This window comes from Ornithorhynchus anatinus, chromosome X1, assembly GCF_004115215.2.
Source record: "Ornithorhynchus anatinus isolate Pmale09 chromosome X1, mOrnAna1.pri.v4, whole genome shotgun sequence".
NCBI classification, from domain to species: Eukaryota; Metazoa; Chordata; class Mammalia; order Monotremata; family Ornithorhynchidae; genus Ornithorhynchus; species Ornithorhynchus anatinus.
In genome coordinates this window covers 124,481,619-124,505,708 of record NC_041749.1, presented here as the reverse complement: position 1 = coordinate 124,505,708, position 24,090 = coordinate 124,481,619, and the positions used below count along the sequence as shown (strand labels likewise).

Here is a 24,090-nt window from a genome sequence, read left to right as displayed (position 1 = left end):
CTCCGTAAGCGCTCAATAAATACCATCGATCGATCGGGTTCGGAAAGCAGCCCCTTCCGACCGCCCGCTTGCTGAGCCCCAAGGTTGAGAGACCAGAGAAACCCCCAGCAGCGGTCCGGGATACCTTCGCCTCCTTTCTGAACTTCCTTTCCTGTAGGTCTCGGTCAGCTTGCAAAATGCTAGGTAGGGAGTTTTGTAAACTCCCGTTACCTTTTGGTTTTCGCAACAGGATGCGAGTTAGCTGCTGTCAAAGCGCAGAATGGTTTCATTTCCCCCCCTCCGCCCACCAGATCTGCCTCGCCTACCCCTGCTTGCCTTTCATCCCCTACCTCCCAGCTGACCTTTATCCGGATTCCCTCAAAGTTTCCATTTTTACCATCATATTTATATCGGCTGTCTACTGTTCTGTAGTCACTTGGGTGGTCAGTGAGTCCTGCGAAGTCCTGTGAGTCTTTATCTGCCATTATTATTTTTATTATTATTTTTGGTAAGCCCTTGCTATGTGCCTATCACTGTTCTGAGGGCTGGGCTGGAGAAGATTAAAAATCGGTGAGATCAGACACAGTCCCTGTCTCGCATGCGGCTCACGGGATAAATAGGAGAGAGAGGAGGCATCGAATCTCCATTTTACAGAGGGGGGAACTGAGGCGCAGAGAGGCTGACTGACTTCCCCAGGTCACACAGCAGAACAGTGCTTGGCACACAGTAAGTGCTTAATAAATACCATTATTATTCTTAGTACTATTAAGTGGCAGAGCCAGGATGAGAACCCAGGTCCTCCGACTCCCAGGCCCGGGCTCTTTCCCGTAGGTCACGCTGCTTCTCCGGCATTCGTTCGTTCAGTCGTATTTATTGAGCGCTTACTGTGTGCAGAGCACTGTAGGGCTCATGAGTTCGAATCCCAGCTCTGCCACTTGTCGGCTGTGTGACCGTGGGCGAGTCACTTCACTTCTCTGGGCCTCAGTTCCCTCATCTGTAAAAGGGGGATTAAGACCGTGAGCCCCACGTGGGACGACCTGATTCCCCTGTGTCTACCCCAGCGCTTAGAACAGTGCTCGGCACATAGTAAGCGCTTAACAAATACCAACATTATCATTATCATTATTATTATTATTAGCGCTTGGAAAGTACCATTCGGCACCAGATAGAGACGATCCCTACCCAGCAACGGGCTCACGGTCAACGAACCCAAACAAGTAGACGGGCATCAGTAGCATCGATATAAATGACTAGAAGTATAGATGTAGACACATCATTAATGAAATAAATAGAATAATAAATACGTCCACATCTACACAAGTGCCGTGGGGCGGGGAGGGGGGTAGAGCCGAGGGAGGGAGCGGGGGCGATGGGGAGGGGAGGAGGAGCAGAGGGAGAGGGGGGCTCAGGCTGGGAAGGCCTCCTGGAGGAGGTGGGCTTTCGGTAGGGCTTCGAAGGGGGGAAGCGTGCCGGTTTGGCGGATCAGAGGTAGGACGCGGGCCGGGGGTCGACGGCGGGACAGGCGAGAACGAAGCGCCGTGAGGAGGGGAGCGGCGGAGGAGCGGAGCGTGCGGGCCGGGCTGGAGAAGGAGAGAAGGGAGGTGACGTAGGAGGAGGCGAGGGGATGGACGGCTCTGAAGCCCATAGTGAGGAGTTTTGGCTTGATAATCAATCAATCAGTCGATCAATCCGCGGTATTTACCGACGGCTAACTGTGTGCCGAGCACGGTCAGAACAGCTGTAGAGAGCTGAACGCCCACTGGCCACGACCGTGCGCAGCCAACTGAATCCATTAGATGATAAACTCTTCGTGGGCGGGGAGAGTGTACGTTGCTCCTGTTGTCATTTCCCAAGGATTTAGTGCTTTGCTCACGGTAGGAGCCCACGAGCAGTTGGGCCACGACAGAACAGATTCCACGCGGACGTCGGTGGCATGATAATAATATCTGTTCTGCTAGCAGGGTCAGAGGATCTTGAGGTGCGACGGAAACAGCCGCAGCAGTATGGCCTAGTGGCCAGAGCGCGGGCCTGGGAGCCAGAAGGACCTGGGTTCTGATCCTGACTCCTCCACGTATCTACTGGGCGACCTTGGGCGGGTCTCCGTGCCTCGGTTCCGTCATCTCTACGGTGAGGATTAAGACCGTGAGCGCCGCGTGGGACGTGGACCGCGTCCCACCTCGGATCTACCCCGGCGCTTAAAACGCTGCCTGGCCCATAGCGAGCGCTTAGGAAACACCGAAAAACGACGACAGAGAACCCTCCGAACCCCACGGGGCACCGACCCTCGTGCTGCCAGCCTCCTAGACTGCCCTTCGTCCCGCTCCCGGCCTCGGGGGCGGGGCCGCGGGGAGAGCGGCCACCGCCGGCCCTCGCGAATAGCGACCGCGCAGATGCATTGACATCCCGTCTGTCCGGTGTAATGTAATGATGTCACACACGCCACTTTTTGGAAGTCCGTTCAAGCCCGCCCGATCCTAGATCCTAGAGACGGGGAGGGCCGGGGACCCCCGATTGCCCCTTCCCTGTCGCTCCAGACCGGTCGGGTTCCCCTCCGGGCACCACCTCCGAGCCACACGGACAAAGAAAACGCCGGGCAAGAAGGCGTCCGGTGCCGCACCCGTACGGGATGGGGGCGCGGGACGTCGGGATGCCCCGACGCCCACCGTGTCCAGCTGGACAAATGGCTGCCCTAGTTGCGGCTGGGGGGAGGGGGGGAGATGGTGGGGCAGGGGAGCTGAGGGACCTGAGATGCGAGTCGCTTGCCCGGCCCAACCGCCGAGAAAAGTCCATCTGCCTGTGGGTTGACGGGCGTGGGGCGGCCGGGGTTCAGCGCCAGCGAGGAGAAGATAGGCGGCTATCACTCCTCAGAAACGGGCTCCTACCTTGCTCTCTTCCGCCTGGCGAGAGATAACTTGGAGAAAAAACCCAAAGGAAGTGAAACCTCAACGCAGCTGGAGGCAGTTCCCGGCCTCGCCCTGAACCCCGACTCCTTTTCCGAGGAGCCGCCGCCAAAGGGTGGAGCCGCGCAACTCTTGACCGTAACGATAATGACAACTGTGGCGTTTGTCAAGCGCCGGGCCCCGGGGCGGGTACGAGCCGGTCAGGTCGCACGTGGGGCTCGCGGTCCAAATAGGAGGGAGGATAGGGATTGAAACCCCATCCTGCAGATGAGAGGACTGAGGTATAGAAAAGCGAGGTGGCTTGCCCCGGGTCACGTGGCGGGTAAGTGGCAGAGCCGGGATTAGAACCCAGGTCCTCCGACGCCCAGATCTGTGCTCTTCCCACTAGGCCGCGCCGTAAACTCCTGAAGGCGGGGGCCTGGTCCTCTTCCTTCCGGTGTGTCTTCCCAAGTGCTTGGCACAGTGCACCGCACGCAGTGGGTGCTCGGCAAATGCGAGGTTTATCGTCAGAGCAGTTTTTGGGCGCCCAGTCGACGCGGTACACTAAGGGCACGGAAGATCCAGCGCCTGGCACAGAGGAAGTGCGTAATAAAAATAGACGAAACAAACAACCGACACACTGCCCGCCCGCCTGGGGCTTCCACTTTAATGAGGAAGACGGACCTAAAAGTAATAATGACTGTGGAATTTGCTAAGCGCTTACTACGTTCCAAGGAGTAGACTAAGTGCTGGAGTAGATTCGTGATAATTAGCTGGGTCCCACATGGGCCTCACAATGATGATGATGATGATGATGATGATGGCATCTGTTAAGCGCTTACTACGTGCAAAGCACTGTTCTAAACGCCGGGGGGGATACAAGGTGATCAGGTCGTCCCACGTGGGGCTCACGGTCTTCATCCCCATTTTACAGACGAGGGCCCTGAGGCTCAGAGAAGTGAAGCGACTCGCCCACAGTCGCACAGCTGACGAGCGGCAGAGCCGGGATTCGAACCCATGACCGCTGACTCCCAAGCCCGGGCTCTTGCCACTGAGCCACGCTGCTTCTCACAAGGCTGAGTAGGAGGGAGAACAGGTATTGAAACCCCATTTTACAAATGCGGGCACTGAGATTCGCTCAACGTCACACAGCCGGTGAATAATAATAATGATGATGACGATGATGATGATGTTGGTATTTGTTAAGCGCTTACTATGTGCCGAGCGCTGTTCTAAGCGCTGGGGTAGGCACAGGGTAATCGGGTTGTCCCACGTGAGGTTCACGGCCTTAATCCCCATTTTACAGATGAGGCAACTGAGGCGCCGGGAAGTTAAGCGACTTGCCCAAAGTCACCCTGCTGATAGGTGGCGGCGTCAGGATTAGAACTCAGGTCCTCTGACTCCCAAGCCTGGGTGCTATTTTTTTTTTTTCAATGGCATTTGTTAAGCACCTACTGTGTGTCGAACACTTTTCTAAGGACTGGGCTGAGTAGAAGTTAATTAGGTCGGACGCAGTCCCTGTCTCGCAAGGGGCTCACGGTCTGAGAAGGAAGGGGACAGATATTTAATCCCCATTTTACAGTGGGGGAAACTGAGGCACAGAGAATTGAAGTGACTTGCCCAGGGTCACGCATCAAGGAATTAGCACAGCCGGGATTAGATCCCAGGTCCTTCTGACCCCCCAGGCCCGTGCTCTTTCCACTAGGCCACGCGCCTTCTCGTAGCAGCGTGGCTCAGTGGAAGGAGCCCGGGCTTTGGAGTCAGAGGTCATGGGTTCGAATCCCGGCTCGGCCACTCGTCAGCCGTGGGACTTTCGGCAAGTCACTTCACTTCTCGGTGCCTCAGTGACCTCATCTGTCAAATGGGGATTAAGACTGTGAGCCCCACGCGGGACGACCCGATGACCCCGTATCTACCCCAGCGCTTAGAACGGTGCTCCGCACATAGTAAGCGCTTAACAAATACCGACATTATTATTCTCGTAGGAGTAATTAAAATTAATGCCCGACTACCTGCCTACACTGTTGAATGAACAAATATACGTAAGTGTGGAGGATGGCTACCGATGAGTCTGTAGGTGCTAAAGATGGCTGATTGGCTCATAACAGTAACGTTGGTATCTGTATCTGTTAAGCGCTTACTCTGTGCAGAGCACCGTTCTAAGCGCTGGGGGAGATACAGGGGAATCAGGTCGTCCCACGTGAGGCTCGCGGTTAATCCCCATTTGACAGATGAGGTAACCGAGGCACAGAGAAGTCAAGTGACCTGGATAATAATCGTGATTTTGGTTAAGCTTTGATTCTGCGTCGAGCACTGTACTAAGCGCGGGGGTAGACACGAGATCCTCAGGTCCCACATGGGGCTCTCAGTCTAAGTAGGACGGTTGCCCGGGCCCGCCACCCCCCGCCCGCCCTTTCCCCCGCCACCGCAGGCCCCTAGCCCTCAGCGTAGCCCGCGGAGCCGCCGCGGCGGGCGACCCCTGCCCCGTCACAACCCCGGGGCCCCATGCTTCCCCAATATCTTGGTATTTTGGGGGAGTTCTCCCTCCCCCCCCCCCCAAGGGATGCCAACTTCCTCAACTGTATATATTTTCATTACCCTATTTATTTTGTTAATGAGCTGTACATCACCTTGATTCTATTTATTTGCTATCGTTCTAATGAGACGTTCATCCCCTCGATCCTATCCATCGCCGTCGTCCCCGTCCGTCCGTCTCCCCCGATCGGACCGTGAGCCCGTCGGAGGGCGGGGACCGGCTCTGTCTGTTACCGATCTGTCCGTTCCGAGCGCTCGGTACGGTGCTCTGCGCGTAGTAAGCGCTCGATAAATACTGTTGGATGAATGAATGAAAGAACTTCCCGCTCAACCGCCATCGAGAAGCCACAGAATCCCGCTGACAGAACGGCGGGAACATCTCCGGGAGGGCCGGGGGGAGCCTACGGTCTCAGCTCAGGGTGGGTTTAGCAAATATACGGACGTTAAAACCCCACCCGGGTAATAATGTTGGTATCTGTGAAGCGCTTACTACGTGCGGAGCACTGTTCTAAGCGCTGGGGGAGATACAGGGTCATCAGGTGGTCCCACGTGAGGCTCACGGTTAATCCCCATTGTCCAGATGAGGTCACTGAGGCCCAGAGAAGTGAAGCGACTCGCCCACGGTCACCCGGCTGTCGAGCGGCGGAGCCGGGAGTCGAACCCATGACCTCTGACTCCGAAGCCCGGGCTCTTTCCCCTGAGCCACGCTGCTTCCAAGCGATCCGTGCTCAGTCCCTGGCCCGGCAGTCGGGTGCTGAGCCCTCCTCTCTATGCCGCGCCGCTCTGGGAGGGGTAGCCTACACGATTTAGGGGCTGGGTATGGCTTGATGGAGTAATTCCGGAAACTTCGGACGTGGGCAGAGCTGGGATCTGTCGGATTTGGGGAGGGAGGGAATTCCAAGCGGCGGGGTGGGGGACGGCGTGAGGAAGGGGCTGGAAGAGGGAGATATAATAATAATAATAATGTTGGTATTTGTTAAGCGCTTACTATGTGCAGAGCACTGTTCCAAGCGCTGGGGTAGACAGAGGGGAATCGGGTCGTCCCACGTGGGGCTCACGGTCTTCATCCCCATTTTACAGATGAGGTCGCTGAGGCCCAGAGAAGCGAAGTGACTCGCCCACAGTCACGCGGCCGCCAAGTGGCAGAGACGGGATTCGAACCCATGACCTCTGACTCCCAAGCTCGGGCTCTTTCCACTGAGCCACGCTGCTTCAGGTCCATTTAAACGGTAAGTTCGAGGGAGTGAAGAGAGCGGGTTCATTCCTTCAGTCGTATTTAATTAATTAATGTTGGTATCTGTTAAGCGCTCACTACGTGCCGAGCACCGTTCTAAGCGCCGGGGTAGGCACGGGGGAATCGGGTCGTCCCACGTGGGGCTCCCGGTCTTCGTCCCCCTTTTCCAGATGAGGTCACCGAGGCACCGAGAAGCGAAGCGACTCGCCCAGAGTCACACGGCTGCCGAGTGGCCGAGCCGGGATTCGAACCCATGACCTCGGACTCCAAAGCCCGGGCTCTTGCCACTGAGCCACGCTGCTTCTTTAGCGAGTGCTTTCCCTCTGCAGAGCACCGTACCGGGGGCTTGGAAAGTACAGTTCGGTAAGGAGCGAAGAGAACGGATATGAAGAAGGGTGACGTGGTGGAGGGCCTTGGATTACGATTGTGAGCCTCACGTGGGACCGCCCGTATCTCCCCCAGCGCTTAGAACAGCGCTCTGCACGTAGTAAGCGCTTAACGAATACCAACATTATCATGATCACTATTAATAAACAGATGCCGGTACAGGATGGAACGATAGCCCCTGGTGCTAGGGCCTGCCCGTCGGAGTTCTCGCTAAACTGGAGGCGAGTCCCCAGTGGATAGAGCACGGGCCTGGGAGTCAGAAGGATCTGGGTTCTAGTCCCTGCCCTGCCACTTGTCTGCTGTGTGACCTTGGGTAAGTCACTGCACTTCTCTGGGCCTCAGTCCCCCCATCTGTAATAAATGGGGATTAAGACCGGGAATCCCTTGCGGCACACGCACCGTGTCCCACTGGGTCACCTCGTGTCTTCCCCGGCGCTTAGAACAGTACCTGGTGCAGAGTCAGCGCGTGACGAATACTAGAAAAGCAGCATGGCTCAGTGGAAAGAGCCCGGGCTTGGGAGTCAGAGGTGTTGGGTTCGAATCCCGACTCCGCCACTCGTCCGCTGCGCGACCGTGGGCGAGTCGCTTCACTTCTCTGGGCCTCGGTTACCTCACCCGTAAAACGGGGACGGAGACTGGGAGCCTCACGTGGGACAACCTGATTACCCCGCCTCTCCCCCAGCGCTTAGAACAGCGCTCCGCGCACGGCGAGCGCCGAACAGATACCGCCGTTATTATCATTAGAAAGATAAGATAAAATAGGAACTAATCCGGCCCAGGCAGGGGGGGCGGGGCCTTCTGACGTGCGACTGTTCGGGAGGCGTCGATGGGAATCCGTCATCGGCCCCCGGTTAAGTTAAACATAATAAATGATCCTCGGAACACGCTCGAATGATCGGAATCAGGGAGACTCATTTGCATACTACCAGGGCTGTGGTTTTGCCTGAAAATTAATGAGTCCTGGGAAGGACAACGGCGAGCCCGATTAGACGCGTTCATCTCTCCGAGGTGGTTTCGGTTTCCCCTGTCAGTCAGCGGCTAATGAGAAAGGAAATAAACGGAGAAATCCCCTCCTAGCTCTCCGCAGGATTTTATTCGTTCCGTGGTATTTCTTGAGCGCTTACTACGTGCAGAGCACCGTGCTGAGCGCTTGGAATGGACAAGTCGGCAACAGATAGAGACCGTCCCCGCCCTCTGACGGGCTCACGGTCTGGGAGGGCTCCGATGGCGGGAAGCTCTGTGGTCTAAGCGATTTGAGGGGAAGGGTGGGAGGTGGGAGGCAGCAGGACCCCGTGGAAATTCATTCATTCATTCACTAGTATTTACTGAGCGCTTCCTAGGTGCAGAGCGCCGTACTAAGCGCCTGGAACGAACGAGTCGGCAACAGGTAGAGACGGTCCCCGCCGTCTGACGGGCGCACGGTCCGATCCGGGGAGACGGGCGGACGAGAACGATGGCGATCGACCGAGTCGAGGGGAAGAGCATCCCATGAGTGGAAAGTGGATCTCATGAGCGGAAAGAGCAGGAGGCTGGGAATCCGGAGACCCGGGTCCGGGTCCCGGCTCTACCACCGGCCCATTGCGTGACCTTGGGCAAGTCATCGATCCTCTCCGGGCTTCGGTTTCCTCAACTGGAAAATGGGGGGTGGCCCCGGCAACGACTGCTGGAGGAGGAGGAGGAGGAGGAGGTGCTTCTGGGGCGGGTTTCCTCTGCCCTGGAAGTGACGGGCCTGAGGGTGGGCGTCAGGCGGCGACGGAGGAAGGAAAGCTTCCTAGAGAAGCAGCGTGGCTCAGTGGAAAGAGCCCGGGCCTGGGAGCCGGAGGTCATGGGTTCGAATCCCGGCTCTTCCGCTCGTCAGCCGGGTGACCGTGGGCGAGTCGCTCCACTTCTCTGTGCCTCAGTTCCCTCATCTGTAAAACGGGGATTGACCGTGAGCCTCACGTGGGACGACCCGATTCCCCCGTATCTCCCCCGGCGCTCAGAACGGTGCTCTGCACATGGCGAGCGCTTAACAGATACCGACGCTATTATTAAAGCTCAGCTAGCCTGGGATCCCCACCGGGCGCGGGGGCTTCGTTGGTGAGTTGCAGCCACGGGACCCGGAGAGGGTCGGAGCAGCGTGGCTTAGTGGAAAGAGCACGGGCTTGGGAGTCAGAGGGACCTGGGTTCCAATCCCCGTTCCGCCACTTCCCCGCTGCGTGACCTGGGTCAAGTCGCTTCATTTCTTCAGTTTCCTCGTTTGCTAAATGCGGATGAATCAGATGATCCGTTCCGTCTCCTACTTAGGCTGTGAGCCCCGTGGAGGACAGGAACTGCGTCCATCCCGGCCAACTCGTAGCTACCGCGGCACTCGTTACGGTGCCTGGCACACAGTAAGCGCTTAACACATACCGTATTGTCATCACGATATACGCTGAGCGCTCACTGTGTGCCGGGCACCGTGCCGAGCGCTGGGCTAACCGGTTCGGATCCAGTCCGCGTCCCACGTGGAGCTCACGGTCTTAGTCCCCATTTTACAGATGAGGTACAGAGATGTGAAGCGACTTGCCCGAGGACCCACAGCAGACAGGTGGCTATTACTTTCCGCCCTCTACCTCACAGGGAGGCCGCGGTGAGATCGTTAACGCGAAAGAGCTTTGGAAAATCAAGCAGTCAATCAACCGGTGGTATTTAATGAGCGCTTACTATAGGCAGAGCACTGTCCGAAGCGCCTGGGAGAGTATAATAACTTAGGCAAGTCATTTAACTTCACTGGGCCTCAGTTCTCTCATCTGTAAATGGGAAGCAGCTTGGCTCAGTGGAAAGAGCCTGCGCTTCGGAGTCAGAGGTCGTGAGTTCGACTCCCGGCTCTGCCACCTGTCAGCTGTGTGACTGTGGGCGAGTCGCTTAACTTCTCTGGGCCTCAGATACCTCATCCGTAAAATGGGGATTAACCGTGAGCCTCCCGTGGGACGACCCGATGACCCTGTATCACCCCCGGCGCTTAGAACGGTGCTCTGCACATAGTAAGCGCTTAACAGATACCAACATTATTATTATTATTATTATTATTATTGAAATGGGGATTAAGACCCTAAGGGACTGGGTCTGTGTCTACGCCGTTTACCTTGTACCTACCCCAAAGCCCCCCTTTTCCTCTGCTCCCCCCATCGCCCCGACTCGCTCCCTTGGCTCCCCTCCCCCCCCACGGCACTTGTGTATATATGTACATATTTATAATTCTACTTATTTATATTAATGATGTGTATACATCTATAATTCTAGTTGGATTCCATTCTATTTGAATTCTATTTGGATTCAATTCTGTTCTATTGGAGGGGCAGCAATAGGGCTCAGTGGAAAGAGCCCGGGCTTGGGAGTCGGAGGTCACGGGTTCGAATCCCGGCCCCGCCGCTCGTCAGCTGTGTGACTGTGGTCGAGTCACTTCCCTTCTCTGTGCCTCGGTTCCCTCATCTGTCAAATGGGGATGAAGACTGTGAGCCTCGCGTGGGACGACCCGATGACCCTGTGTCTACCCCGGCGCTTAGAACGGTGCTCCGCACAGAGTAAGCGCTTAACGAATACCAACATTCTTATTATCATTTATTTATATTGACGCTAGCGATGCCCGTTAATTTGTTTTGACGCCTGTCTCCCCCCGTTCTAGACTGCGAGCCCGCTGTGGGCGGGGATCGTCTCTCCCTGTAGCCGAATTGTACTTTCCAAGCACCTAGTACAGTGCCCCGCACCCAGTGAGCGCTCAGTAAAAAGGACTGAATGAATGAGCAGTTCCTGCAACAGAGTAAACGCTGAAAAAATACCATGATAACCTGCCGCTCGCCTCCTCACCGTCTCCCGTTCGCGCCCGTCCCGTCGTCGACCTCCGGGCCGCGTCCTCCCGCGGTCCCGGAACGGCCTCCCTCCTCACCTCCGCCAGACTCATTCTCTTCCCCTCTTCAAAGCCCTACCGAGAGCTCACCTCCTCCGAGAGGCCTTCCCGCACCGAGCTTCCCCTTTTCCCTCCGCTCCCTCCCCCTTTCCCCCTTCCCCTCCCCTCAGCTAAGCCCCCTTTCCCTCTGCTTCTCTCCCTCCCCCCCTCCCCTCAGCACTCTGCTCCTCTGGATATATATTTTTATGACCTTATTTATTTGTCAATGAGGCGTCCATCCCCTCGATTCTATTTATGGCGATGATGTTGTCTTGTTTTCGTCCGTCTCCCCCGATCAGACTGTAAGCCCGACAGTGGGTGGGGATGATCCCTACCTGTTGCCCGATTGTATATTCCAAGCGCTTAGTACGGTGCTCTGCACCTAGTAAGCGCTCAGTAGATACTACTGAATGAATAATAACTGGAATTATGACGAGTTTACAGTCTAGATAGGGAAAAATGCAAAAAGCAGCGGGCCACTTACCCCTCGCCCACGTCCTCCTCTGGCCTTTCGCTCGTTCATTCGATAGTATTCATCGAGCGCTTACTAGGTGCAGGGCACCGTACTAAGCGCTTGGCACGGACGAGTCGGCAACAGATAGAGACGGTCCCTGCCGTTCGACGGGCGCGCGGTCTGATCGGGGGAGACGGGCGGACGAGAACGGTGGCCACAGGCCACCACACTGTCCACCTTTAAAGCCCTCCCAAAGACACGTCGTCGCCACAGGGCCTTCTCTGAGGAAGCCCTCAGTTCCCCACCCCATTTGCCCTCATTCAGTATTCATTCATTCAGTAGTATTTATCGAGCGCTTACTCTGCGCAGAGCACCGTCCTAAGCGCTTGGGATGAACGAGTCGGCAACAGATAGAGACGGTCCCTGCCGTTTGACGGGCTTACGGTCTGATCGGGGGAGACGGACGGACGAGAACATTGGCAGTCATCTGCGCTCCTGGATCTTAACCTCTTAAGCACTTGGCTATTCCCCCCGCCCCCGGCCCCCCGGCCCCACAGCGCTTCCGCCCGTAACTTTACAAGCCGTGGCTTTCCTTAACCGTAAATGATTTTAATGTCTGCCTCTCCTGCTGCTCCGTAAGCTCCTTCTGGGCAGGGATTCATCCGACAGTATTTATTGAGCGCTTGCTAACGTTGGTATTTGTTAAGCGCTCACTACGTGTCTAAGCGCCGGGGGAGATACGGGGTCGTCAGGTGGGCCCACGTGAGGCTCACCGTCTTCATCCCCATTTTACAGATGAGGTCACCGAGGCACAGCGAAGTGAAGTGACTTGCCCACAGTCACACAGCTGACGAGTGGTAGAACCGGGATAGGTGCGGAGCACTGTACTAAGCGCTTGGAATAGGCAACGGGATCGTGTCTGTCAACCATTTGGTTGCACTCCGTTGTAACAGCGGTCGTGGTTATGAGGTGGTTACGTTGCACCCTCCCAAGTGCTTAGTACAGTGCTCTGCACAGGGTAAACGCTCAATAAATGCCGTCGCCTGCCTGACGGGATAGTAGAAGCAGAGCCCGGGATTGGGAGTCAGAGGTCGTGGGTTCTTATCCCGCCTCCGCCACTTAATAATAATGGCATTTGTTAAGCGCTTACTATGTGCAAGGCGCCGTCCTAAGCACTGGGGAGGAGACGAGGTCATCGGGTCGTCCCACGTGGGGCTCACGGTCTTCATCCCCATTTTACGGTTGAGGGAACTGAGGCCCAGAGCAGCGTGGCTCAGTGGATAGAGCACGGGCTTTGGAGTCGGAGGTCATGGGTTCGAATCCCGGCTCGGCCGCTTGTCAGCTGTGTGACTCCGGGCAAGTCGCTTATACTTCTCTGTGGCTCGGTTACCTCATCTGGAAAACGGGGAATGAGGACTGTGAGCCCCAGGGGGGACGGCCCGTTTAACCTTGGATCCACCCCAGTGCTTACAACGGTGCTTGGCACGTAGTAAGCGCTTAACAAATACCATCGTCGTTATTAGTAGTGGTAGGGGCAGCAGCAGGGTGGTCGAGTGGGTAGAGCGCGGGCCTGGGAGTCAGGAGGATCTGGGTTCTAATTCCGGCTTTGCCACTTGCCTGCTGCGGGACCTTGGGCAAGTCACTTAACCAGTCTGTGCCTCAGTTCCCTCATCTGTAAAATGGGAATCGAGGCTGTGAGCCCTCTGTGGGACAGGGACTGTGTCCAACCTGATCCTCTTTTCTCTGCCCCAGTGCTCAGAACAGTACCTGGCACCTAGTAAGCGCTTCACAAACGCCATTATTATTAGTAGTAGAAATGATGATATTTATTGGGAAGCCCCGTGACTCGGTGGAAAGAGCAGGGGCTTGGGAGTCAGAGGTCATGGGTTCGAATCCCCACTCTGACACTTGTCAGACTGGGTGACTGTGGGCGAGTCACTTCACTTCTCTGGGCCTCAGTTACCTCATCTGTTAAATGGGGATTGAGACCGTGAGCCTCACGTGGGGCGACCTGATGACCCTGTAGCTACCCCAGCGCTTAGAACAGTGCTCCGCACATAGTAAGCGCTTAACAAATACCAACGTTATTATTCTTCTTCTGGGGAAACAGAAGGGTCAACTGGTGGGGAAGTTTATATTCCCAGTTAGGCTTCTAAGGACGCCTAGAGACGGTGATGACGATTACGGTATTTGTTAAGCACCTACTATGTGCCAAGCAGCGTACAAAGCGCTGCGGTAGCTACAGGCTAACTGCAGTTGCTTTCCACCCGCAGGGAGCCAGTTGGAAACTGAGTCACTTCACTTCTCTGCGCCTCGGTTACCTCATCCGTAAAATGGGGATTCAGATCGTGAGCCTCACGTGGGACGACCCGATGACCCTGCATCTCCCCCAGCGCCTAGGACGGTGCTCTGCACGTAGTAAGCGCTTAACAGATACCGGTATTATTGTGAGAAGTCCTGCTTAGGGCCAGGAAAGATTGAGATCTAGGTGCCGTTGACCCCCGAAAAGTTGACCCGTGGCCTCACCCTGACTACTCAATATGCTCAGAAGCAAAGAGGATGATTTTTTTAAATTTCAGAAGACCGATCAATCCATCAGTCGGTCAGTCAGTGGTATTTATTGAAGGCCTTCTGTGTGCGACCACTTTACTACTGCTTGGAAGAGATCGCTACTCTATTTTCCCTGCCCACCAGAAGCTTCCAGTCTAGAGGGGGAAAGAGGCTGTAAAATAAATTACTGAGGGGGGAATGGGAGAAAATAGGCATGCGATTAGACTGTGAGCCCGTCCCTGGGCAGGGACGGTCTCTATCTGTCGCCGATTTGTCCATTCCAAGCGCTTAGTACGGTGCTCTGCACATAGGAAGCGCTCAGTAAATACTGTTGAATGAATGAATGCCTACTTAATAACCATGTTAATAATGTTGGTGTTTGTTAAGCGCTGTCTCTATCTGTTGCCGACTTGTTCATTCCAAGCGCTTAGTACAGTGCTCTGCCCATAGGAAGCGCTCAATAAAAACTGTTGAATGAATGAATACCTACTTAATAATCATGTTAATAATGTTGGTGTTTGTTAAGCGCTGTCTCTATCTGTTGCCGACTTGTTCATTCCAAGCGCTTAGTACAGTGCTCTGCACATAGGAAGCGCTCAATAAATACTATTGAATGAATGAATACTATGTGCGGAGCACCGTTCTAAGCGCCGGGGTAGATACAGGGTCGTCAGGTCGTCCCACGTGAGGCTCACAGTTAATCCCCATTTTCCAGATGAGGTAATTGAGGCCCAGAGAAGTGAAGTGACTCGCCCACAGTCCCACAGCTGACGAGTGGCAGAGCCGGGAGTCGAACTCATGACCTCTGACTCCGAAGCCCAGGTTCTTTCCACTGAGCCACGCCGCTGGGCCTGGGATGAGGCGAATATCAACTTCTCAAGGGATGGATCCGAGGGCATTCATGATGTAGAGGGGAGGGGGAAAGGGAGAAACGAGGGCTTAGGGGAAGCTTCTTGGAGGTGCGATTTTTATCGATCGATCCATCAGTGGTATTTATTGAGCGCTTACTGTATGCAGAGCTCTGTCCTGAACTCTTGGGAGAGTACGATGCAGCTGGTTAGTAGATAAGTTCCCTGCCCAGGAGGATTCTGAAGATGGGGAGCGCGGCTCAGTGGAAAGAGCCCGGGCTTGGGAGTCAGAGGTGCTTAGAACGGTACCTGGCACCTAGAAAGCGCTTAACAAATGCCATTATTATTATTAGTAGAAATAATGATATTTATTGGGAGGCAGCGTGACTCAGTGGAAAAGAGCCCGGGCTTGGGAGTCAGAGGTCATGGGTTCGAATGCCGGCTCTGCCACTCCCTCACTGTGGGCGAGTCACTTCACTTCTCTGTGCCTCAGTTACCTCATCTGTAAAATGGGGATGAAGGCGTGAGCCTCACGGGGGACAACCTGATGACCCTGTATCTACCCCAGCGCTCAGAACAGTGCTCTGCACTTAGTAGGCGCTTAAATACCAACATTATTATTATTATTATTATTATTATAAATAAAGTCCATTCCTAGCTCGGCCGGAATAAAATCCCCATTTGGTTCATTCGTTCCGTCGTATTCATTGAGCGCTTACTGTGTGCGGAGCCCTCTACTAAGCGCTCGGAAAATACAGCTCGGCAACAGAGAATCCCTGCCCACAACAGGCTCACAGTCTAAAACGGGGGAGACGGGCATCAAAACAAGTACATAGGCATCAATAACGTCGATATAAATAAAATTATAGGTAAATACACATCATTAAGAGAAATAGAATTATAGATATGTACATATATACGCAAACGCTGAAGAAGGCAACCTGCTAAAAAGATAATAAAAATGGCATCTGTTAAGCACTATGTGCCAAGCACTGTTCTAAGCGCTGAGGTGGGGATACAAGGTAATAATAATGTTGGTATTTGTTAAGCGCTTACTACGTGCAGAGCACCGTTCTAAGCGCTGGGGGAGATACAAGGGAATCGGGTCGTCCCACGTGAGGCTCACGGTTAATCCCCGTTTTACAGACGAGGTAACCGAGGCCCAGAGAAGCGAAGTGACTCGCCCACAGTCACACAGCCGACGAGTGGCCGAGCCGGGATTCGAACCCATGACCTCCGACTCCCAAGCCCGGGCTCTTCCCACTGAGCCACGCTGTTGTCCCCCATGGGGCCCACAGTCTTGATGCCCATTTTATTCATTCGTATTTATTGAGCGCTTGCTACGTGCAGAGCACTGTACTAAGCGCTTGGAACGTACAGTCCGGCGACAGAGGGAGACGATCCCTGCCCGATGACGGGCTGACCAGTCGACATGGAATCACAAGGGGTGGAGAGGGCGGGAAGGAGGGCGGAGGGCGGAAGGAGGGTGGAGAGGGCAGGAGATGGGGAGGAGGAGGTTGGGAGGGAGGGAGGAGGGTAGGCAAGGGGTAGGACTTATTCAATCGTATTTATCGAGCGCTTACTACGTGCAGAGCACTGTACTAAGCGCTTGGAATGGACAACTGTACAATTGCGCGTGGGCGCACGTGGCCGGGGGGGGGAGGCGGGAAAGCGCGTGGGCGCACGTGGGCGCACGTGCTCCGGACTGCCCCGCCCCTCCCGCCCATAGCCTGGCCCATGTGCCGGTGGAGCCCTTTCCTTGCAGTCAATCAAGCCTAGGTACCGTACTGTACTGAACGCCTACTGGGGCCAGACCCTCTCCAGTTGCCAGTCCTCTCGCCGACCCGCCTACGGCTCTCTCCCCCCCACGCGCCCCCCCGCCCACGCGCCCGGGGAACGGCCCCCGAGGCGGCGGTTGACCGCCGTCGCCTCAGCAGCCCGCGGGGCGCCGACTGTGAGCCCGTCACCGGGCGGGGACGGTCTCTATCCGTTGCCGGATTGTCCCTTCCAAGCGCTTAGTCCAGCGCTCTGCCCCTAGTAAGCGCTCAATAGATACTATTGAATGAATGAATGAGGGAACGGGAGCAATACAATGAGCCCCTCTTGCAACCGAGATCGTTTTCCAGCGCTCCGACCGGAGGGGTCGGGGAGGAAGAAGAGGAAGGGCAAGCACGAGGAGGGGTCAGTTAGGAGAGGCTTCGAGGACTTTAAGGGAAATAAAACGGGCAGACGGCGAGAGAGAGAGGAGGCAAAATCAAACGACGCCGAGGGCGGAAGGGAAAGGGCGGGAAGGAAGATTTTTGAGGGAAGCGCCGGAGAGGGGGGACTGGGGAAGAGGGGGCTGGCTGGCGAAGGTGTCGACTCGCCCCCAGCGGCCCCGGGCTTGGTTTTCCCCGTTGACCGCGGCCCAATTCTTTTCCTGGCCCTCTCCCTCGGCTATTTCCCTGGAATTAACCGGCGGAGGACTCCGGCCCCGCCTGCGCTCAAACTGATTTTTGGGAGCGAGTTTTCCACGACGTCGCGTCGTACCGAGGCGGTAGCGGGTCGGACTGGGGTGGGGACGTCCCCCGGTTTCCATTCATGAGAAGCGGCGTGGCTCAGCGGCAAGAGCCCGGGCTTGGGAGTCGGAGGTCGTGGGTTCGACTCCCGGCTCTGCCCCCCGTCAGCTGCGGGACCGTGGGCGAGTCGCTTCGCTTCTCTGGGCCTCAGGGACCTCATCTGGAACATGGGGATTAACTGGGAGCCTCACGTGGGGCAACCCCATGACCCTGTATCTCCCCCAGCGCTTAGAACAGTGTTCTACACATAGTAAACGCTTAACAAATGCCAACATTATTATTATTTGCAAGGCTGCCCTAAGCTTTGCAAACCCCATCTGAGATCTTCTGACTTTTCAGTGCCCGTTCTTTACAAACCGCCGTCTGCAACAGCAAAGCTCGGGACATTACGGGATCCTCCCCCGGGAGCTCCGCCAGAACCCAGCGTGTCGCCGGCCAAACTCCACGGGAGATGAATTCCCCCAGCCCCCGGGAGAGAGTGTGAATTTCCTCCTTTTGCGCAAAATCAGTTAGGTGGAAAAGGAGTCTGGGGGCGATCAGTACAACATCTTTCACGGGCGGTTAATTCGGTCCCATAAAATGAAAACGCCCACAATTTGACTGGAAACAATCAAAACAAACGAACAAACAAAAATCGGCGTTGGTTTTGAACTGCCCCGAAAATCACTTTTATTGAAATCGTGTAGTGTTCCCGTAGAGTTATTGACGCGAACCGAATCGTCTGTGTGCTCTATTAAATTAGGGTCGGGAAAAACACGCCAGCGAGTTAAAAGGAGCCAAGCCGAAAAGCTTTGTGAAAGGGCAATAGGAGAACACAGACCCAGCGGGCGGTCCTGCCGCAGTTTATAGGTGGGCTCCGGCGGGCCTAGATGCGGCTGGGTTTAATAGGAATTTCAAACGGAAATTTATGCAGGATGGGCTGAAAAGCTGTCACGTCTTTCTCTGGGGGAGATTTTAGTCGGGTGCTTTATGAGAGCAAATGAATCCCACGTAATCTACACAAATGTAATCTCATCAGAGGCTAATGCAACTGTTTACAAGGGATTAACCTAAGAAGGTAGAAAAACCGAGGTCTCTTCAGGTTTAAGGCTGAATGAGAGAGCGTGGGGGGGCGGGGGGGGGGGGCGGTGGGGAAGGTTAGGTAAGAATAATTGCCCCTTTTGAAAGAGGTAGGCTGGGCGATGACTTCTTCCCTTGATCCTAAATCCGGGTGGTCAGGTCGGCCTGCCGATTTAAGAGCGCCAACCTGAAACAGCTCCCTTTCGGGTGCGGCAAGAGCCACTGGGCTTTGGGGATGAAGTGTGAACTCAGGCTGACCACGAGGGAGCCCATTTTCACCTACATTTACCCCCTGCCCTAACTACAGATATGTACTGAAGGGCAAGAGATGTAGCTCTTCAAACTGCAAAATCTCCTAGGTCTGGCCAAGGGCCTTTCCTGATCTCTCCTTCTCTCTGATCAATCACAACTTTGGGAACATTGAGGAACCGGCTCTTCGCTCCCTAAGGATTTGCTCACAGGCTGTCAGCCAGCGAGTGAATTTGAGGGAAAGTGTTTTCTACCATATTTAATCAGAGGAAATGCAAAGCAAGTACATGCCACTAAGAGAAAAATCACTATTCGCTCCACGCCGCCGCGTTGGAAATATATAATTTTTCCCGTTTGAGACACGTTTTATGCAAGCAGTGAAATTGACCTCAGACAGATGTGTCCTGGTGGACTTGATCTGCCCACCTGTTAGATCGGGAGCTCCACGTGACGCGGGAACTAAATCTATGCTCTGATTAGCTCGGTCTACTGGCACGATGCTTAGCATATAGTGATGCTTAATAAATCTTGTCATTATCAAAGGGGTAATAGTGGAGAAAGGGGAAACCCTCAAGCCTCGTCAAATAGCTGGGCTGAACGAGTCCAGCTCAAAAGGAGACGGGGGAATCAATCGCCTCTGATCGCTCCAGTGGAGTGTGTGTCCTATGACCGGCAGCTCAATCAACACCTCAGACGGACGGCACCGCCCGTTCACAGAATGGCCGTGCTGGGATTTTTGACCCCAGAGGGACTTCTAAAAGTCATCCCGCCAGGGATTCCAGGGAGGGTTGCTCCTAGCTCTTCATGATGTTGGTATTTGTTAAGCGCTTACGATGTGCAGAGCGCTGTTCTAAGCGCTGGGGTAGATACAGGGTCATCGGGTCGTCCCACGTGAGGGTCACAATCTCCATCCCCATTTTGCAGATGAGGTAATGAGGCCCAGAGAAGTGAAGTGACTCGCCCGCAGTCACGCAGCTGACAAGTGGCAGAGCCGGGATTCGAACTCATGACCTCCGACTCCCAAGCCCGGGCTCTTTTCCACTGAGCCACGCCGCTTCAGTTAGCTCTTCCCAACCTAGGGGCTCAGATTTACTTCTTCAAGAGTCTCGAAGAGGACTCGACACTCTTCTCAGGACTGGCTCTGAAGCCTCACAACTCTGCCAGACCAATTTCCATGAATTCTGAAATGGATTCCTCCGAGTCCCGAAAAGGACTGCCCGCCCTGATTAGTCATCTCCCAGTCATCCCGGGGCTGCTCCTCTAGCGAAGGGGATAAAGAGAAAGCAGGTTGGTTTTCAGGCAGAAGTTACATTTCGGTGCCTGAGCAGCGTTGATATCGACTAGCTCACTTCCTGCTTAATCATCTTCCTGGGTTCCTTCCTGAGGTGGGACTCCGGAAAGAGAACGTGACCGGGAATGGGAAGGCCCGGGTTCTAGCCCCAGCGAGGCCGCTGGCTGGCTGAGTGACCTCGGGCAAGTCACCACCTCTCCGTGGCTCGGTTTCCTCGGTCTTCACATCTGTAAAATAGGGATTCATGCCTGGTCCCTCTCTCCGTAGATGCCCCACCCAGAGGCCAACCACCCCCTCTGCTCGTTTCCCGCGGGAGGAAACGCAAGACTCTCGGTACTGAGCTTCCTGAGAGGCCGAAAGACTCCTTGGTTTTTCTTTTTCTTTTCGCTGCTGAAGCGGGCCTTTTGATCAAATGATCATCTGGCGTCTCGTCTAGATCAGCAAAGTAGCAGCAATCAGTTGGACTTCCAAGTTTAAATCCAAACAACCCAGCTTGCAAATTTCCTGTCCTTCACATCCTGCTTTTGTTTTAGCCGAACAATAGCTCAGGTTGGCTAGGCCTTTTGGCTTAACTCTTTGAGTGGAAATTGCTCTAAAACAGAATGGGGCAACGCAAGATCACGTCGTGCCAGAGCGGGTGTCTGCTTTAGTTTATGGCGGCCGGTTGAGCTGGCCGAGGCGGGGGTACTAATTCTGCTGTACCCTCCCGAGCCTTCAGTACGGTGCGCTGCACGGGGTAGATATTCAATAGACTCAGTTGCCAATTCCCTTCGGAACCAATCTGAGGTTGTTTCTCGTTCACTGGGTTTGAGAATAAGTTCACAGTGCCCGATCCCTTCAAGGGTTCAAGCTGGCTCTTAAGGTTTTTCCAACGTCGAGTAAAGCTGAGCCTCTTCCTCGATCTGGGGGTGTCGGTATAATGGAAGCCTGATTACCTTTCACCTACCCCAGCATTCAGTAGAGTGCTTGGCACATAGTAAGCATTCAACAGACAGCACGGTTGTTACTGTGCTTTAGAAAAAAACTGCTTAAAGAGGGCGTTCGCAGAAAAGGCAGGAGCCCCGTCGGTGGTAGCTTCGCTGCGCTTTAGACTATCGGGAAGACACGACTCTCAAACCCTTTGTTAGATCACCACGATACAAAATCACTGCCATGCCGCAACCTAGCGTTTCCTTGGAGTCGGCCGTGAACTGCCAGAGGGTCAGTTTTCCCTTCAGAAGCTCTTTTCTCGACAGCTCGGTTTTGCGGGAGCAAGTTAAGCTAGCCTGCGCTCGACCACCGGAGCGGACCAAGCAGGGAGACAGAATTTCAAGAGAAGAATTCAACAGACCTGGGCTGCGGATCGCTCATCCCGACTCTATGCGGGAGGGGGAGGGAGGGCTGAGATTATGAGTTGGGGGCAAAGAGCGTTTGAGAGGGGAGAGGGTGTTTCTCTGCTTTCTCCCACCCCACCCGCCCCAACCCCCCGACTCCTACCAGCGTTTCGGAAGCACATTATTATGTCCTTTTTTAAAGTTCTCTCGTGGATAGGAATTTTCCCCTCCCATCCTCGCCGGAGCTCCACGTAGCTCTGAATCGTCATGTGGGGTTCCATTTGAAAATTCCGACAGGGGCACACACGTAGCCGAAACCGGTCCCAACTCTTCTCCGACTTGGAGTGCGGAGCCCCGTGTGGGACAGGGACTGTGTCCGACCTGGTTATCTTGTACCTATCCCAATGCTCAGTACGGTGCTTGGCACAGAGTAAGCGCTTAACAAATACCACAATCATCAAAAGCCTCCATTTTCGGCATTCGATCGATCAAATCGATCAGCGGTATTCATCGCGTCTTCCGGGAGAGCATTTTAGCACCTCGCATCGACTCTGCTGTAGAGCAGACTTGTTTTCCTCCCCAAATATCCGAAACGGTAACGGAAAACCCCAGTTTTATTCGCCCAGATTGGCGCAGAGTCACTTACCTGATTTCCCAGAACGGACTGCCTCCAGGCCTCCCAACGTCCCCAGAAGTTGTTAAATGTGGGCAGGAATCATAACGTTAGACGACAGAGAACCCCCAAAACACTTTGTTTTTTAGTGCGCTGAATGAAGTTCTTGGGAGTGTGCAGGTCCCAGAGGTTTTCCAGCTGGGGCTCAGCCCTGTCCCACCCTACAAGTTTCCTGTTATTGTTCATTCTGTTGAAGCCAGTGAGGGCCTCGGGAAAGAGGAAAAAAAAAAAAAAACTCCAGATAAATTTAGGAAGCTATTGTGGCGTGCTGGTTGCTTTTTACATAGGGAGAGCCAGATCTGAGGCTGTGGAGTGAGGCTTGCCCTCTGAGATACTGTAAATATGAGGATAGGTTGATATTTTCCCATCCTGTTGGACTTGCCTCCATAAACAGATTCTGGCTCCTCGTAAAAAGGCATCTCCGACCTTCAAATCAGGGTCCCCCGTCTCCAGAATGAAACAGGGGTTCCCGTGGTGGTTTGGAATTTCTGGCCATCCTCAGGCCAACCGATTACCAGACAGAGCCGCGGTTTCAAAAGAGACGGTCGGTGCAAGTCAGCGTATTCAGCGCGAGTCCTCCCCTCCGAGAGCGTAGTTTGAAACTTCGAAGCAAGGTGATTTATCTAGGGCTGTGCCCGACTGGGTTGACAGAACAAAGTCAAGGAGAGAGTTGGTATTTGTTAAGCGCTTACTATGTGCCGAGCACCGTTCCAAGCGCTGGGGTAGACATAGGGGAATCGGGTCGTCCCACGTGGGGCTCACAGTCTTAATCCCCATTTTACAGATGAGGGAACTGAGGCACAGAGAAGTTAAGTGACTCGTCCACAGTCACACAGCCGACAAGGGGCAGAGCTGGGATTCGAACTCATGAGCCCTGACTCCAAAGCCCGTGCTCTTTCCACTGAGCCACGCTGCTTCTCCAAGTTGGTGGCTGTGTTTAATTTAATCGGGGTGTGTAACCAGACTGGATGGTTCAGGCTCAGTGGAAAGAGCCCGGGCTTTGGAGTCAGAGATCATGGGTTCGAATCCCGGCTCTGCCACGCGCCAGCTGTGTGACCGTGGGCAAGTCACTTCACTTCTCTGTGCCTCAGTTCCCTCATCTGTAAAATGGGGATTAAGACTGTGAGCCCCAAGTGGGATAACCTGATTCCCTTATGTCTACCCAAGCGCTTAGAACAGTGCTCTGCACATAGTAAGCGCTTAACAAATACCAACAATATTATTATTATCATTATTATTATTATTATCTGTTTGGGCTGGGTCGAGGGCCATTTCTTCGACTGGGAGCCACCCGGCCTCCTAGCAGCCTGGCCTAGTGGAAAGAGGACAGGCCTGGAAGGCAAAGGACGTGGGCATGGGGGTGGGGTGGGCGGGTCTCCTCTTGGCTTCCTTAGGGAAGCGGCGTGGCTCAGTGGAAAAGAGCCTGGGCTTCGGAGTCAGAGGTCATGAGTTCGACTCCCGGCTCTGCCACTCGTCAGCTGTGTGACTGTGGGCGAGTCACTTCGCTTCTCTGGGCCTCAGTGACCTCATCTGGAAAATGGGGATTAACCGGGAGCCTCCCGTGGGACGACCCGATGACCCTGTATCTACCCCGGCGCTTAGAACAGTGCTCTGCACATAGTAAGCGCTTAACAGATACCAACATTATTATTATTATTATTGGCTCTACCAGTTGTTTGCTGCGTGACCTTGGGCAATCACTTCACTTCTCCGGGCCTCGTTTTCCTCGCCTGGGAAATGGAGATTCAGTGTCTGTTCTCCCCCTCCTTAGATTGTGAGCCCCACATGGGACAGGAGACTGTGTCCTACCTGATGAACGTGAATCTCCCCCAGGGCTTAGAACGGTGCTCGCCGTGTAGCGAGCACTTAACAAATACTGTGATTAATTAATTCCCAACCGTGTATTCTCTCCCAGTGCTTAGGATAGTTGCACAGTATACAGTGAGAGCTTACTACTATTAATATTGTTCCTACTACTATGTACCCCTTGTGTCCAGGGGGTAGACCCTCATCACCTGGTTCCTTCAAACCTCTTGGTGCCCCTCTCTGAAATAGAACGCTGGGCTGGCTGAGCCTACCTTTCCCTTCAGAAGAAGACTGAACTGTGATGAAATTATTTCACATCTGTATGACATATTGAGTAGCACTTCTAAAAAATGATGCATTAATTGCTC

General features: G+C 54.5%; 1 protein-coding gene across 1 annotated transcript in view; it reads right to left on the bottom strand.

Annotated features, from left to right (window-relative positions):
* Nucleotides 1-22,047, bottom strand: part of CDH5 (cadherin 5) — a 71,987-nt gene extending 49,940 nt beyond the window's left edge. The window contains exon 1 of the mRNA XM_029051858.2: nt 21,890-22,047. The gene's annotated coding sequence lies outside the window, so the exon portion shown is untranslated. The remainder of the gene's footprint in view (nt 1-21,889) is intronic.
* Nucleotides 22,048-24,090: the final 2,043 nt, after the last annotated feature.